Source organism: Gavialis gangeticus, unplaced genomic scaffold (genome assembly GCF_001723915.1).
Source record: "Gavialis gangeticus isolate Ggan-Ray unplaced genomic scaffold, GavGan_comp1, whole genome shotgun sequence".
Classification (NCBI taxonomy): Eukaryota; Metazoa; Chordata; order Crocodylia; family Gavialidae; genus Gavialis; species Gavialis gangeticus.
Window position 1 is genome coordinate 59,051,364 of NW_017729031.1, and position 12,632 is coordinate 59,063,995.

Below are 12,632 nucleotides of genomic sequence, written 5' to 3' on the forward strand. Positions count from 1 at the left end.
AGGTGGGCCAGGCATGCTGAATGAGCAGCACCTGAGCCCAAGGGGGTGAGAGACCCCAGGTCCTGAGAGTTGCAGGGCAGAGTTGTGGGGCCAGTTAAGCTCAGAGAGGAGCGGCTGAGTCATAAGGGGTGGAAGACCCCAGGCCCTAGTGTAAAGGGGTAGAGTTGTGGCCTGAGAGAGGGGCATAGTGGTCCAGTGAGGGGCCAGGGTAAAGCAGGCCCATAGTTGAGTAATTGCTCCCATTCCAGTGAGGGTCACAGGAGAGGCCCAAAAGACCATGCCAGGGCTGACCAAGGGGTGGAGAGAAAAGCCTGAGGACCTGCACAGAGTAGGGCAGAGTGAGTGTGGCCTGGATAGGCAGTATGCAAGAGACCAGGTGAGAGTCAGTGGAATGCAAGAGGCCCTGGTGAGAGAGGGGTGGTGTGTGTGTGGCCCCAAAGCAGGCAGTATGATAAAGATACAACTGTGTGCCCAGTTTGGCCTGGCCTTGAGCCGGAGTATCATCACATGGTGAGACATCAGTGAGGCATGGGACACATATACAGATTGTAGGAGCACGTACTGATCACCCACAGTCTTTTGGGTGCACGAAGGGCAGGTTTCTACCTATTTGACCTCATAACCATTTATCAACAAGGCATGGCAGGTGAGCAAGGCAGGTGGTTTGCCCAGAGACAAAAGCGGGGCCATACTAATACCGGGCCTGGAAGATGCCTTTGTCACAATTATACTGTTATGTATTTTATTTTAGCTCTGTTATATTTAAGATTCTTAATCTATTATTACCAAATACTGCAGAAATTTGTAACAGAAAAATAATTTAGATCTGAGACCGAATTTTCTGTTTACTGTTACCTTACCCTTAACTCATGCTTTTCTTCAAAGGTATTGCAGCATATTGGGCAACATATCTGGTAATATTTTTGTATAAATTGGATAAGCAGGATATCTGTGTTTATTTTGCATTTCAAGACCTTCCTCCAATTTGGTCTCTTCCTTTCCTCTATTAAAACTATTTTTTTGCTTTGGTAGATACATTACATATGACCCATATCATGCATAATTTGCATAATTTCTGATAAATAAGCAAATGAGTATAGCAGAGTTGGGCTATGCTAATGCTGTAAATATTAAACTGCTAAATTTTTCATATTGCAGTCATGCATAAAGTGTTTTATCAGTGTATTTTTGAATAAACAGGGGGACTAGAAACTATCTTTCAATGCATGGCTAAATCGGATTTTTGTTTGTGACCAGCATGAATGCTGACCTTTGCCTTCTTGAATGATCTTTGCATCTCTTAGAAAGTTCATGAAAAGGTCACAGAGCTGCATTGACTTCCTCTGTATGTGTGGACATGTTTCTGCCATTGATCTGATGAAAGGGCTGGCCTTGCCCATTCAGTGCTTCACTTTTTATTTTTCATGGAAATCTGAATGGCAAGCACAGCTATATCCCAACAATAATGAAAGTCTAGAAAAGAAAAAGAACACATCATTTTATATAAGTCAAATGTTTTAAGTCTTGCTTTTCTTTGGAAATCTCCTCATATATTCTTTTCCTAGTCTGTGTATTAATTGTGATACATTCTTAGCATATGAAAATACTAATACATTTCATGCATGACTTAAAAAAACCCCAAAGGGCTAAAATGCCATAGCAATTTAGAACCAAAAACAATTAATAAAATAACTGAAATAATTTCCTTTTTTACAGATGCATATTTAAAGAGTCTGAATTCTTCCTCTAGATTATGTTGACACTGTTGATCAACAAAATAAAAATGATTTCTTGTATATTCTTTAGATAATTCCTTTCAAAGACAAGTGCCATGTTGCTTGTCATTGTAAAAGAAGGTTATGAATCTCAGGAAAGCTTCTCTGCTGACACATCAGTTGTGGAGGCACCAGTTTTCCAAATCAGACCACAGAAAGCAGCACAGTTAGAGGGTTTTAAATCTCTGCTCAGAAACTATTTCTATTTACAAACAGCAAGAATAGCTCTAAAATTGTGAAAAATGCACCCAAGTCATATTTAGAATGATTGTATGTGGGGGATATAACAATACTTTTCAAGACTGTAAGCACTACATATATTCATATCTTGTGCTATTTATCTTGCAGATATACTGCACTGGAAGTTCCTTGCTGTTAGCTGGTAGGCTCGTAGCACTGAGAAGGAAAGATCTCTAGGTTTGTCAGTGGCCGTATATCACTGCAGCTGTGCCCTTTGATTACACAGAGGGCTCCTCCAGCCATTAATAATAGGAAACACTTTTTGTCTGGTGAATGCATCTGAACACAATTCTCTAACACCTAGGCTATTCAGTGAGGTAGAAAAGGTAAATTAAAGATGGGACCTGTTTGTTTTATAGTTACACTAGATGTGTAAATGGGGATAACCTTTGCTCACTTCTAAAAAAAGAAAATATGTTCTTTTTCTTACCAGCCCCATGTGTTTCTGCATTTTATGCTAACATATCACATTAGCAGATACTTCTTGCTTAGTTAAAAGTACTGATGGACTACATTGCCCCTCCCATGGCATTCATTAAAGGCATGTCTATACATGCTTTTATACGTGCCTAACTTAATGCGCATTTGCCTAATGTGCATTAAGGTGATTTAGGCACATGTGTACATGTCCACGTGCTAAGGCACATTGACACAGTGTGTGAACTGTCTTTTAGGTATCAAATTTAGGCACAAATGGCCTAAAATTGCCATTCTTAACGTGCATTAATGGTGCTCATGTGTAGATATGTGCCCTTAACGCACCCTAAAAATGGCTAATGCGCCTTAAATCAGCATTTGTAGATGCACCCTACAAGTACAATCTTCTGATGTCTAGGGACCTACTTAATTTGTGATTTTTGCTGATTGCATGAGGCCAAGGGAGGTGGTGCTGTCCCCTTCCTTGGAGGTGTTTAAGAGGAGATTGGGCAGACACCTGGCTGGGGTCATTTGACCCTAGCACTCTTTCCTGCCCAGGGCAGGGGGTTGGACTCGATCTAATAGGTTCCTTCAGAGCCTAACATCTATGAAACTATGACAGATTTGTTACATAATAATTACATCACATGACATATCAGGGTATATTAGCCATGCCATACCCACTATCCAGGTGTGTCAGTGTAAATGTTTTAAAAAATAGGAATAATTAGAAAAAAATTAATATAAAGGTTGAAAGAAGCTGTGACTATCAGTACAACAAAGCAGATTTAAGTATCTATTTTTTTCCTGTATGAGAGATTTTGAAAGATTGGATGGTATAAATCATTTAGTTGTATCTCATAATGTCTTGGACACAGTAAGAAAAGCTGAAATGTTCATCTTAACTTTACATTTCTTCAACCTGGTTTAAGCATGTAATATGTATGTGAAATCAATGGAAATTTGGGTACAGAAGAAACAAAAACTTGGGCCCATAAGGAGTAGGTGCTCTTCTTTCTATACATTACTTCAGAACCTTTATTGACAAAGGAAAGCAGTGCATTGGGAGGATCATAACTGGATTTTAACCACAGGGAGTCAGTCTGAAATACGTGAGTCACTTTTCAGTTATTTCAACTATCTCACAAAAAGGTGTCATGTCTCTTCACAGTTCCTGAAACAGTGCTGCCCTATTTACATATTTTGGTAGTTCACAGTTACTTGGTTGATAGTCTTGTGACTACTCCAAAGTATGTTCCTCTTAAATCTATTTTGACAATTTATTTAGGTCATAGAGTCGGGGTTTAATTTCCTCATGTTTAGATTTATTCCCAAAAGCTGTAAAATAAAGATAGCATATTCTTGTTGCTGATTCAGGCTGAGAACTAGAAATCTCTAAGCTGCATGGCCCAGCTAGCATTTTCTTCCTGTATTTGCAGTTTGTTATTTTCTTCATGATTTTAGGAGTTGGAATTTTTAAAAGCATCACAGAACGTTCTACAGGATACAGTAAGTGGACGTGTGACAGCATTTCTAGCCATCCAGAATTCTTGGATGTCATGCTTAATCGAGTCCTGTCAATAGGCACTAACATACTATATCACTGTTGGAACTGCAGTAAATCCTTTGCAAAAGAACACATCCTGAATTATGTGAATAATATAACATACATGCAATAAAATATTTCACTTTTATATAGCACCTTTCCCCAGAGACATAAAAGAGGTGGCAATAGTATTTTTAGCTGTGCATATAATCATACATTAATTAATTGGACACAGTGCACTAAAGTTTAAGTTATGCTTTATCAACTAAGATGGTGCATTTTTACTGAATAAAGAAAATGGAGAAAGATAGCATTTTGCCATTTTTCAAGTCTAGCTGCCCCAAATATTGTTAATTTGTTGGTGGCTGGATTTAAATTATGAATTCTTTTGCTTTTAAAGCTAAGGGAAAAGATCCCTAAATTTGTTATCAAGCAATAGTGATATACTTTTAAAAAATGCACAGCATCTTGAAAGTTTGGTTTCATATCACCATTTATATTCCTGAGAAATAGACATGTCTCACACTCCGTAGCAGTTTTTTGTGACATTTGGATTTACAATGCTCAAGTTTAAGTCTCTAGCCCCTTGCAGTCTGTCAAAAACGGCTTCTCTGTCCATTTATTTTTGTCTTCTGTGCTCAGTCTGAATATCTTTTGTAAATTTATATTTGACAACCCTCGTATTTCAGTAGGTAGCTTTGTTTCACAATCTACCTTGCTTGCTCTGTTGCATTAGCTGAAACAACAAATTTAATCCATGATGTCAACAGTAAATTATAGTGGCAATGTAATATATGTCTGACATCACTGGGGTCAAGGCCATGGTGAAAATATTGCAAATAAAGGATTCAAAGGGTCTTCTCATAGGGGTAGAAGCTTGCTACACACTTAATGTCACAAGATAGAATAGTGCAGCATACTGCATTACGATCCATTTTTAATTACAGCTAGCATAAAACTTTGTCTAATATAAGAGCACTCCTACAACATAAAAAGATAGTCTAAAGAAGTTTGCTAGGTAGTTATATTTCATATTTGCTAACTGATAAATAATTAAAACAAGAATTACTTTACTGAAAAGATTCATTTAGAGCACACATTTTCCATTACGCTGGCTGTTTGGAGGGGCTGGGGGGAAACATTCATTGCATACCTACCTAAACTACCTTGCCATTAAAGTATCTAAATTACCTCAGTGAATTCTGAGCACAGAAGTGGTTGATGAATTGCTTTTGCATAAATGCACTTTCCTTTGCTAGAACCTAATTTTGTGTATAAAAACACAGAGAGAGAGAGAATAAAGCAACCACTGAACTCTCTCAAGAAGAAAAATTGAAGCCTGGAATTTTCTCTGTGTAATGAAGTTTTTCTAAACGCTGCTTGTATTATAAGTATCCTCAGACTCTCTGAGGACAAGCCAAAAATGGGTTCTTCTCCAATAGGGAAGGAGCAGTTAATGAATCATCTTTCCCTGTGTGAAAGTGTGCATTCCTGTTAATTTGTGTTGTCATTTTTACAGGCCAAGACTCTTTTTTTAATATCAAAATTTGTTTCTGGTTTAAAAACTCATTTGGTGCCAAAGGGGAAAAATATTTCATGCCAAGTGAACCATAAATAAATTCAGTGTATGGAAGAATTAGAGATTTCCATTCCTTCAGGCTCTATTATTTGTTTTATCTGGCATCAACAGCATTAGCAGCCAAGGACTTTCAGTATGCAAGTCATCTTAACTTGGCTGAAGCATTTTCATTCCTTAATAAGAAAGGCAGGGCCAAATTTAAAAGGCTGCAGGGTGTATCTGATGTCAGAGTATGGCTCTTGCATTACTTTCTATGCAATGTATCTGCATATTCGTATTTTACAGAAGGGACTCTGCTCTTGGAATGGAATCATATTTGTGTCCAGTTGCACTTTTTTGGCCTCAATACAGCACTGTCACCTTAAGAATGTGGGTAATACCATTAGGAACATGCTGAATCAGGGCCTTTTTTCTGTTTGGGCAAATTTTGGCAATGAGGGCTCCGAGTTAAGCGATAATGATTGTATAGAGTTTGGAATGCAAGCCATATTAGGAAGAGGTTGAAAGAATTAGGTATATTTAGTTTGGAGAATAGGAGATTAAGGATAGACGGTGGAGCGGAGCATGTCCAAGATATCAGTTTTCAAATATTCTTAAGTCTGCTGGAAAGGTGATGGAGAAAAATGTTCTCTTTTGCCACTGAAGACAGGACATGAGACAAGGAGTTTAAACTGCAGTAAAACAGCTGTAGATCAACTGGAAAATAGTTGGAAGTTTGCAAAAAGAGACCGCATAAACATATATTTAGGATGGTTTATGAGTAGTGAATATTGCATCTGTGCATGAAGTTGGGAGGTATGATCCTTGAGGTCCTTCCAACACTATGTTTCTATGAATGTTGAGCTATACTGTTCTAGGAGGAACTGTGAAAGCATTAGGTTTTCTCCATTACTTTGTTCAAATTTAGCCCACTTTGGTAGTGAATGAAAGCTACCATCACCATAAGCCATCACGTTCAGAGGCCTCCATATAATAAATAAATAGTCCAGTTCTTTGAGAACATGTGTTTATCCCAGCAAAGAAAAATCAGTATTGTCATCTATTGCTATCCTTATTGACAACTTCAATGAAGGACTGAATGTTCATAGATGCTGCATAATACCCATCTCTAGAGAGGGGTTTGCCCTGCTGGGCTGAGGCATGCTGACTAAGGAGGGTTGTTGATTCCTGCAGTGTTAATGTCTGTGCTTGCCATTTTTGTAGGCTTAAACGCACAAAAACAAAAATATTTTAAGTTCTTCTGATGCTTCTTTACATGCAAATGAAAAATGGGAAGCTGCATTAGCTACGTTTGGAACTAAGTTATATGTCTTGACACAGAGTACTTCGAAGATCATTTAATCCTGCCCATAAAAGCAAGTTTAAATAATTTTGTTGTTCTCGGCTGCTCTTAGCAATTGTATTGTAGCATGATATATGACTGGTGTCTGTTCCAAGAATCAACCAACTGCACATTATTCCATTAGTGATTTTCCATTTTCTACAAAGCTTTGCAATGTATTAGTGTTATTTATGTTAATGTACTAATGCATTATTTTACATATTTACAATATCTACTTTCATCTGCCATGAACAATGATGGAATGTTTAGATACTGTATGCAGGTCAATATGACTTATTAAATGTTTACAAATTTTTATGAAAAAGCAATGTCAGAGAGAATGTTTGTTCTGGGCTTGGACCTGATATCCATACTCAGGCAAAACTCTCACTGAAGTCAGATCTACCAGACTGAAGATCTTCCTGTCTTCTGCCTCATCTCTCTCTGCCTCTTCCTAGTAGGAATTATGAAAACTATCCAGATATTAGAAGAGTAATTAGACTTTCCCAGTGGAAAAACTGGAACAACTGTTGCAACAAGTTGTGTGGTGGCTTGAGAGGTGTATGTTTAATGGTTTTGGCAGCAGAGAGAGAGAATTTATCTAAGGGGACTAGTTGTATTTATTTGAAGGCATGTTGAGGAGAACAGACAGCAACATGGTATAGTCCCCAGTAGGAGGTGGTCCCTAATATGCTGTCAACCTCACTAGCTGTCCAAAAGCTGTCACATGACTTGATTGCACAGATGATTACAGATAAACTGTAATAAAATCACATATGTGAAGTTGATAGGGATTCATGGATAACCCCTGAAATCGGTGACCTTCCTGATTTTTCACCTCGATAACACTGGACTATATTGAACATTGTCAATTTTACTGAGACAAAATAGGCTTCGTAAATTCTTTCTTGTTAAGGTATTTCCAATCTACTGGTCGGTTTGGTATCCATGTATACAAAACCTGCAGCACTTTTACTCTATTTCACAGTGTATGTATATTGTATATAACATTATCTTTAATAATGAAAACAAAGATTTGTATAGTGTTATATTTGGGCCATGCCTTATGGTATTGCTTGTTTTATTTGGGTAGGAATATGTGAAAGATGTGCTCTAAATGAATCACAACTTCCAGAGCATAAGTTATTGTAGGATCTCTGTGTGTTGCTTACTAACATGTTTACCTTTTTTATGCTTGCTTTGGAAAGGTTCACACAATCTGCATTTCTAGATAAGTTACTGATAACTGTAATTGTACCCTCCTACCTAAACTCTGGAGTTTTCTGTCCTTGCTTTTTTCTTCTATACGATGATATGCAAGTGAATGTTTACCTGAATGTGAAGGCAGAAACAAATGTCTAGATTTTGCTCAAAAGTCCTATGAAAATATTAGGCACTTGCTTGAATTCATATAAAATTATATAATGTAAAATAGCAGGATCATGTCAAGTTATATCCTGCTTCCAGATGTCTGTAATTAATTCAAAGTACAGTACAAAACAGAGTTCACTCCCCTACTGGAAAATTCACAGGTCCTAATTTTAAATGATATTTCAATAAGGAAACTGCCTTCACTGTAGGATGTTTACAGTGAATTCATTTGACAGTGCAAGGAGTCCAAGGCCTTCTGTTTATCCACAGAGTAGGTTTGGTTCAACCAGTAGTAGGCTAAAATTTCCTCCTCTGCCTTGACAATATGTTTTATCCTGCTTTGCTCCAATCATGTTCAGTCCTTGGTTTCCCTAATGAGGCTGCTAACATGGGTGCCAACTGTCCTGGGGAGACCTATTAGCTAGGACCTGCAGTGACATTGACAACTCATTTCACACCAGGCCACTGAACAGATGCCAAGTGGTAATGAGTTTCAATCTCTGTTGAGATGGCATGGATTCAACTCAGTGACCTATGGCTGACAAGTGCAGTATCCCATTACCAACCTCCTGAGCATCAAGTCCCAGAGACTACCTGTAGACTTTAACCCACATTTGGCAACTTTTCCAGAACTTTCATTTATACATGTATGGGGTCTTTCTCTTTCAACATTTCCAAACCACTGGATTGTTTGGAACCCAAATGATCAATTATAAACTTAAGAGGTCTAGTGATTGTAAATAGTACTTAAACTTCATATGATATCAGTCTTGAATTTTGTTTTAAGTGCATTGAAAAGAGAAGTTTCAGAGAAAAAGACTAACAATTTAAATGCCTTACTATGCCACATCAAAAGAACATGCTCTGTAATTATCACATATGTACCTTTTCTGCATCTCCCTTAGTTCACAGGGATCATTTAAGTTTATAGAACCTGGTGTGGCTTCATGTTTAGCCAAGATCCATTACTGATGGAATGATATATTATTTGATCAATAATCTGAAAGCATAAATTAAAATGATGGCAAAATGTATAGTCAGTGTTTACATGAAGAAAATACTACTATGTAGAAAAAACTACTATGTACTACTATGTATCTATGCAGTTGTGGCAGCACTTCTTACAGTACTCACTGCCATCTCCAGCAAAGGGTAAATTTTTTACTGACTTCAAATGGGCTCTAGTCCAGATCTAGGATACATTTTATTTACCCTGTTAAAACCAAATCTGGTGGTTATACATTCATGCTTGGTTTTATGAGGTGAATGATGATTATGATCATATCCATGGACATAAAATATAGGCAATGACCAAGGGATATGTTGCAGATATTTTTTCAGATACCCAAATAACTTATCTGAAATAAGGAACACAGTTTAATTGACTGTGAAATTTAAGTGCTATAACAAAACTAAATATCAGAAACCAGAGACTTTCTTGGTCAGATTGACTTGCACATTTCTTCTAAAGCTCTGAAATGTCCTCAGAAGTTTCTTTTTTTTATGGTAAGCAGCAAGAGTAATTCCCTTCCCATGGGTAATTTTGTACCAGGAAAAAAAGGTCTCCCATCTGTTTAAGGAAAACCTTTCCTGGTGGAAATAACATCTCAAACTGTACAAAGTAATGGACAGTGCTGAACTCTCGACAAGTCATCCCTTTGAACAAAACATTTGCAAATTCATAGCAGTGCAAGTGATGTGAATGTCCTAATTCCAGCAGGAAAATCCCACTGTATACAGTTATGTTAACTTGAAGAGCCAGGTCCTCCTCACTGCTCATTTTTTCTCATCTGCTTCCTCTGCCTTAGGAGGATTGGTCCCTAAGGATTGGTCCATCCTGTCACGGTCTCTCTAGTCCTGCCAATGGACTACAAGCAGCATTAACTATGAGCAGTTGTAACTTCTGGTGGACTCTCTTCAGTTTCTCCTTCAGCTTGTTCCTCCCTCATAACCCATAGATCCAATACCCAGTCCTGCAATGCTCGCGTGGAAGGTCAGTGACCTAAGATCATCCGTAATATAACTAAATTGAAAGGTGGATTGAAACTGAAGATATATTTGGTTTGTTGGCTTCAGTGGATGCAGGTGCTTCTTGAAAATATTTTATTGGAGCAAGTGAAGAGCTATCATTTCTTTAACAGAATTTCAGTGAATACCTTATTCAAAGAAAAGTGTTACCCTTAGTTCCTGTAACTATGTTGGTTGGGTGAATCTGATATCTTTTATTAGACCAACTTAAATAGTTGGAAAACAACTTTTAAGCAAGCTTTTGGGTTCAAAAACCCTTCATCAGGCTGTAGAAGTTTCAGCAGTTGGTGTGTGCTCTTCCTGGGTGGAATGAAAAGTAAAGAAGCCAGAGGCTGGGCTGGTATGCATACAAGATAGGCAATCAGTGCAGATGTAGACTGAGGAGTCAATGGGTGAGAGACAGGCTGGTGGGTGGGGCGGGGGGAGAGAGACAGAGAGAGAGAGAGAGAGAAAGAGAAGGGGTATGAATAGTGGAGAAGTACCTGGGGAGTCAGATGGGTTATAATGTGTCATAAATACAATGTCTATATTTAGTCCATGATTTTTAGTATCCAGGAGGTTGATGAAGTGGAGTTCATAGGCTCATCTCTGGGAAGTGTTTTGTATGTTTCCTTTGAGGATCAGGACTGAGAGATTGGAAAGAGAGTGGTTTTCTTGTGAGAAATGTGCCCCCACTGGTAATTGGGTATTCCTGCCTTTGATAGATTTCCAGTGTGCATTCATTCTGGTGCACAGTTGCTGTCTGGTCTCTCCTAGGTATTTTTCCTCAGGGCATTTGGTGCACTGGATGAGATATATTACATTTCTGGAGGTGCAGCTGTAAGTTCCGGGAATGCTGATGGCTGTCTTGTGGGCTGTAGTAATTGTGGGGGCGATGGAGATGTGTTGGCAGGCTTTGTATGTCTTGTCATGGCCTGGTCTGGATCCATTTGGTGTGTTCTGGGCCCGAGGAAGTTTGCTTCTGGTGATGAGGTTAGCGAGGTTCGGTGCTTGTTTGAAGACTAGGATGGGTGGCTCCAGGAAGATCTCTTTATGAATAGGGTCTTTTTCTAGTATGGGTTGCAATTGTTTGAGTATTTTCTGTATGTGTTCAAGGGATGGGTGATATGTCATAACCCATGGTGTGTGATTTGTAGGGGTTTTTCTTCTGCACTGTAAAACTCCAAAAGAGCCAAACACTCTCAATGTGCTCTCTGTTTCAGGTTTTCTTACAAGAAGCAGTCTGTGCTCAGGTACATGGCCAGAGAACTGGCAAATTTAAATTATGAGTTGTTTCATAGAAAAAAAATGTTTGGAATGATTTTTGTCTTGTTCATATAGTTGTGTTGCTTGTTTATGACTGAAACGTGTTGTTTTAGATTTCCCATTCAATTCCCCCCTTTAACATACACATTCTCTAGGAAAACAGAGGGAAAAAAGTATGCCAACACACTTTAAACATTTGCTAATTATTAACAGGTAGTTAGTTTAGTGTGCTGCTGCTATTATCAATGGATTTGTATAGTTGTTGAATCCAAGACATATGAGCATGAACCAGAACCCAGATGAACAAGGCAAAATGACAGTCACTGCACTCAATTCCTTATAGGCTTTGGTAATGTTTTGACTTTTTTAAGGACATCTTTGAAGATTAGAGAGATGGTTAGGTGTGGTAGCCTCAAGTCAAACAGAAGGTAGGAGAGGGTGATATCTTAGGGTGTTTATACATGTGCTCTGGGACTGGGGGTGGAGGCGCTTTAATTAGACCAGTTCAAAGGGCACCTATACTTGTGCACCAAGGCTGCTATGATGTGCTGTAATTACAGTGCGTTGAAGCAAACTCAATTTAATCGAGTCTGCTGGAGTGTGGTACTTCACACTTCAGCAGACTCTAGTGTCTCATGCATCAGCATCCCAACACAGAAGAATGGCAGTAGGGGCACTTTAAGTAAAGTTTATTCAACGAGCTTTAGTTAAAGTGCCCCCACAACTATTTTTCACTGTGGGGATGCTGATACACGAGACACTCTGGGCACTTCAATTAGAGTGGTTCTTGGAGCCACTTTAATTAAAGCAACCCCCCTCCTCCTCCACTCCAGGCACACATGTATAAATGCCCCGAGAGCTGCCCTAATTAAAGCACCCAGAGCATCTCTTGTATCAGCATCCTTGTGCTGAAAAATGGTGGTAGGAGTGCTTTTAACTAAAGCTCGTTCAACAAGCTTTAGTTAAAGCGCCCCACAGCCATTTTTCAGTGCGGGGATGCTGATACATGAGACGCTTCGGGTGCTTTAATTAGAGTGGTTCTCAGCGCTGCTCTAATGAAAATTTCCCCCTCCTCTCCCCTCCCCTCCCCCCCCCCCTGCACAATCTTGG

General features: G+C 38.7%; 1 long non-coding RNA gene across 1 annotated transcript in view; it reads right to left on the reverse strand.

The window, feature by feature from the left end:
* Nucleotides 1-540: 540 nt before the first annotated feature.
* The window catches only part of LOC109301745, a 37,552-nt gene continuing 25,460 nt past the window's right edge, over nt 541-12,632 (reverse strand). Inside the window, exon 3 of the long non-coding RNA XR_002098597.1 lies at nt 541-1,473. This is a non-coding gene — a long non-coding RNA (uncharacterized LOC109301745). The remainder of the gene's footprint in view (nt 1,474-12,632) is intronic.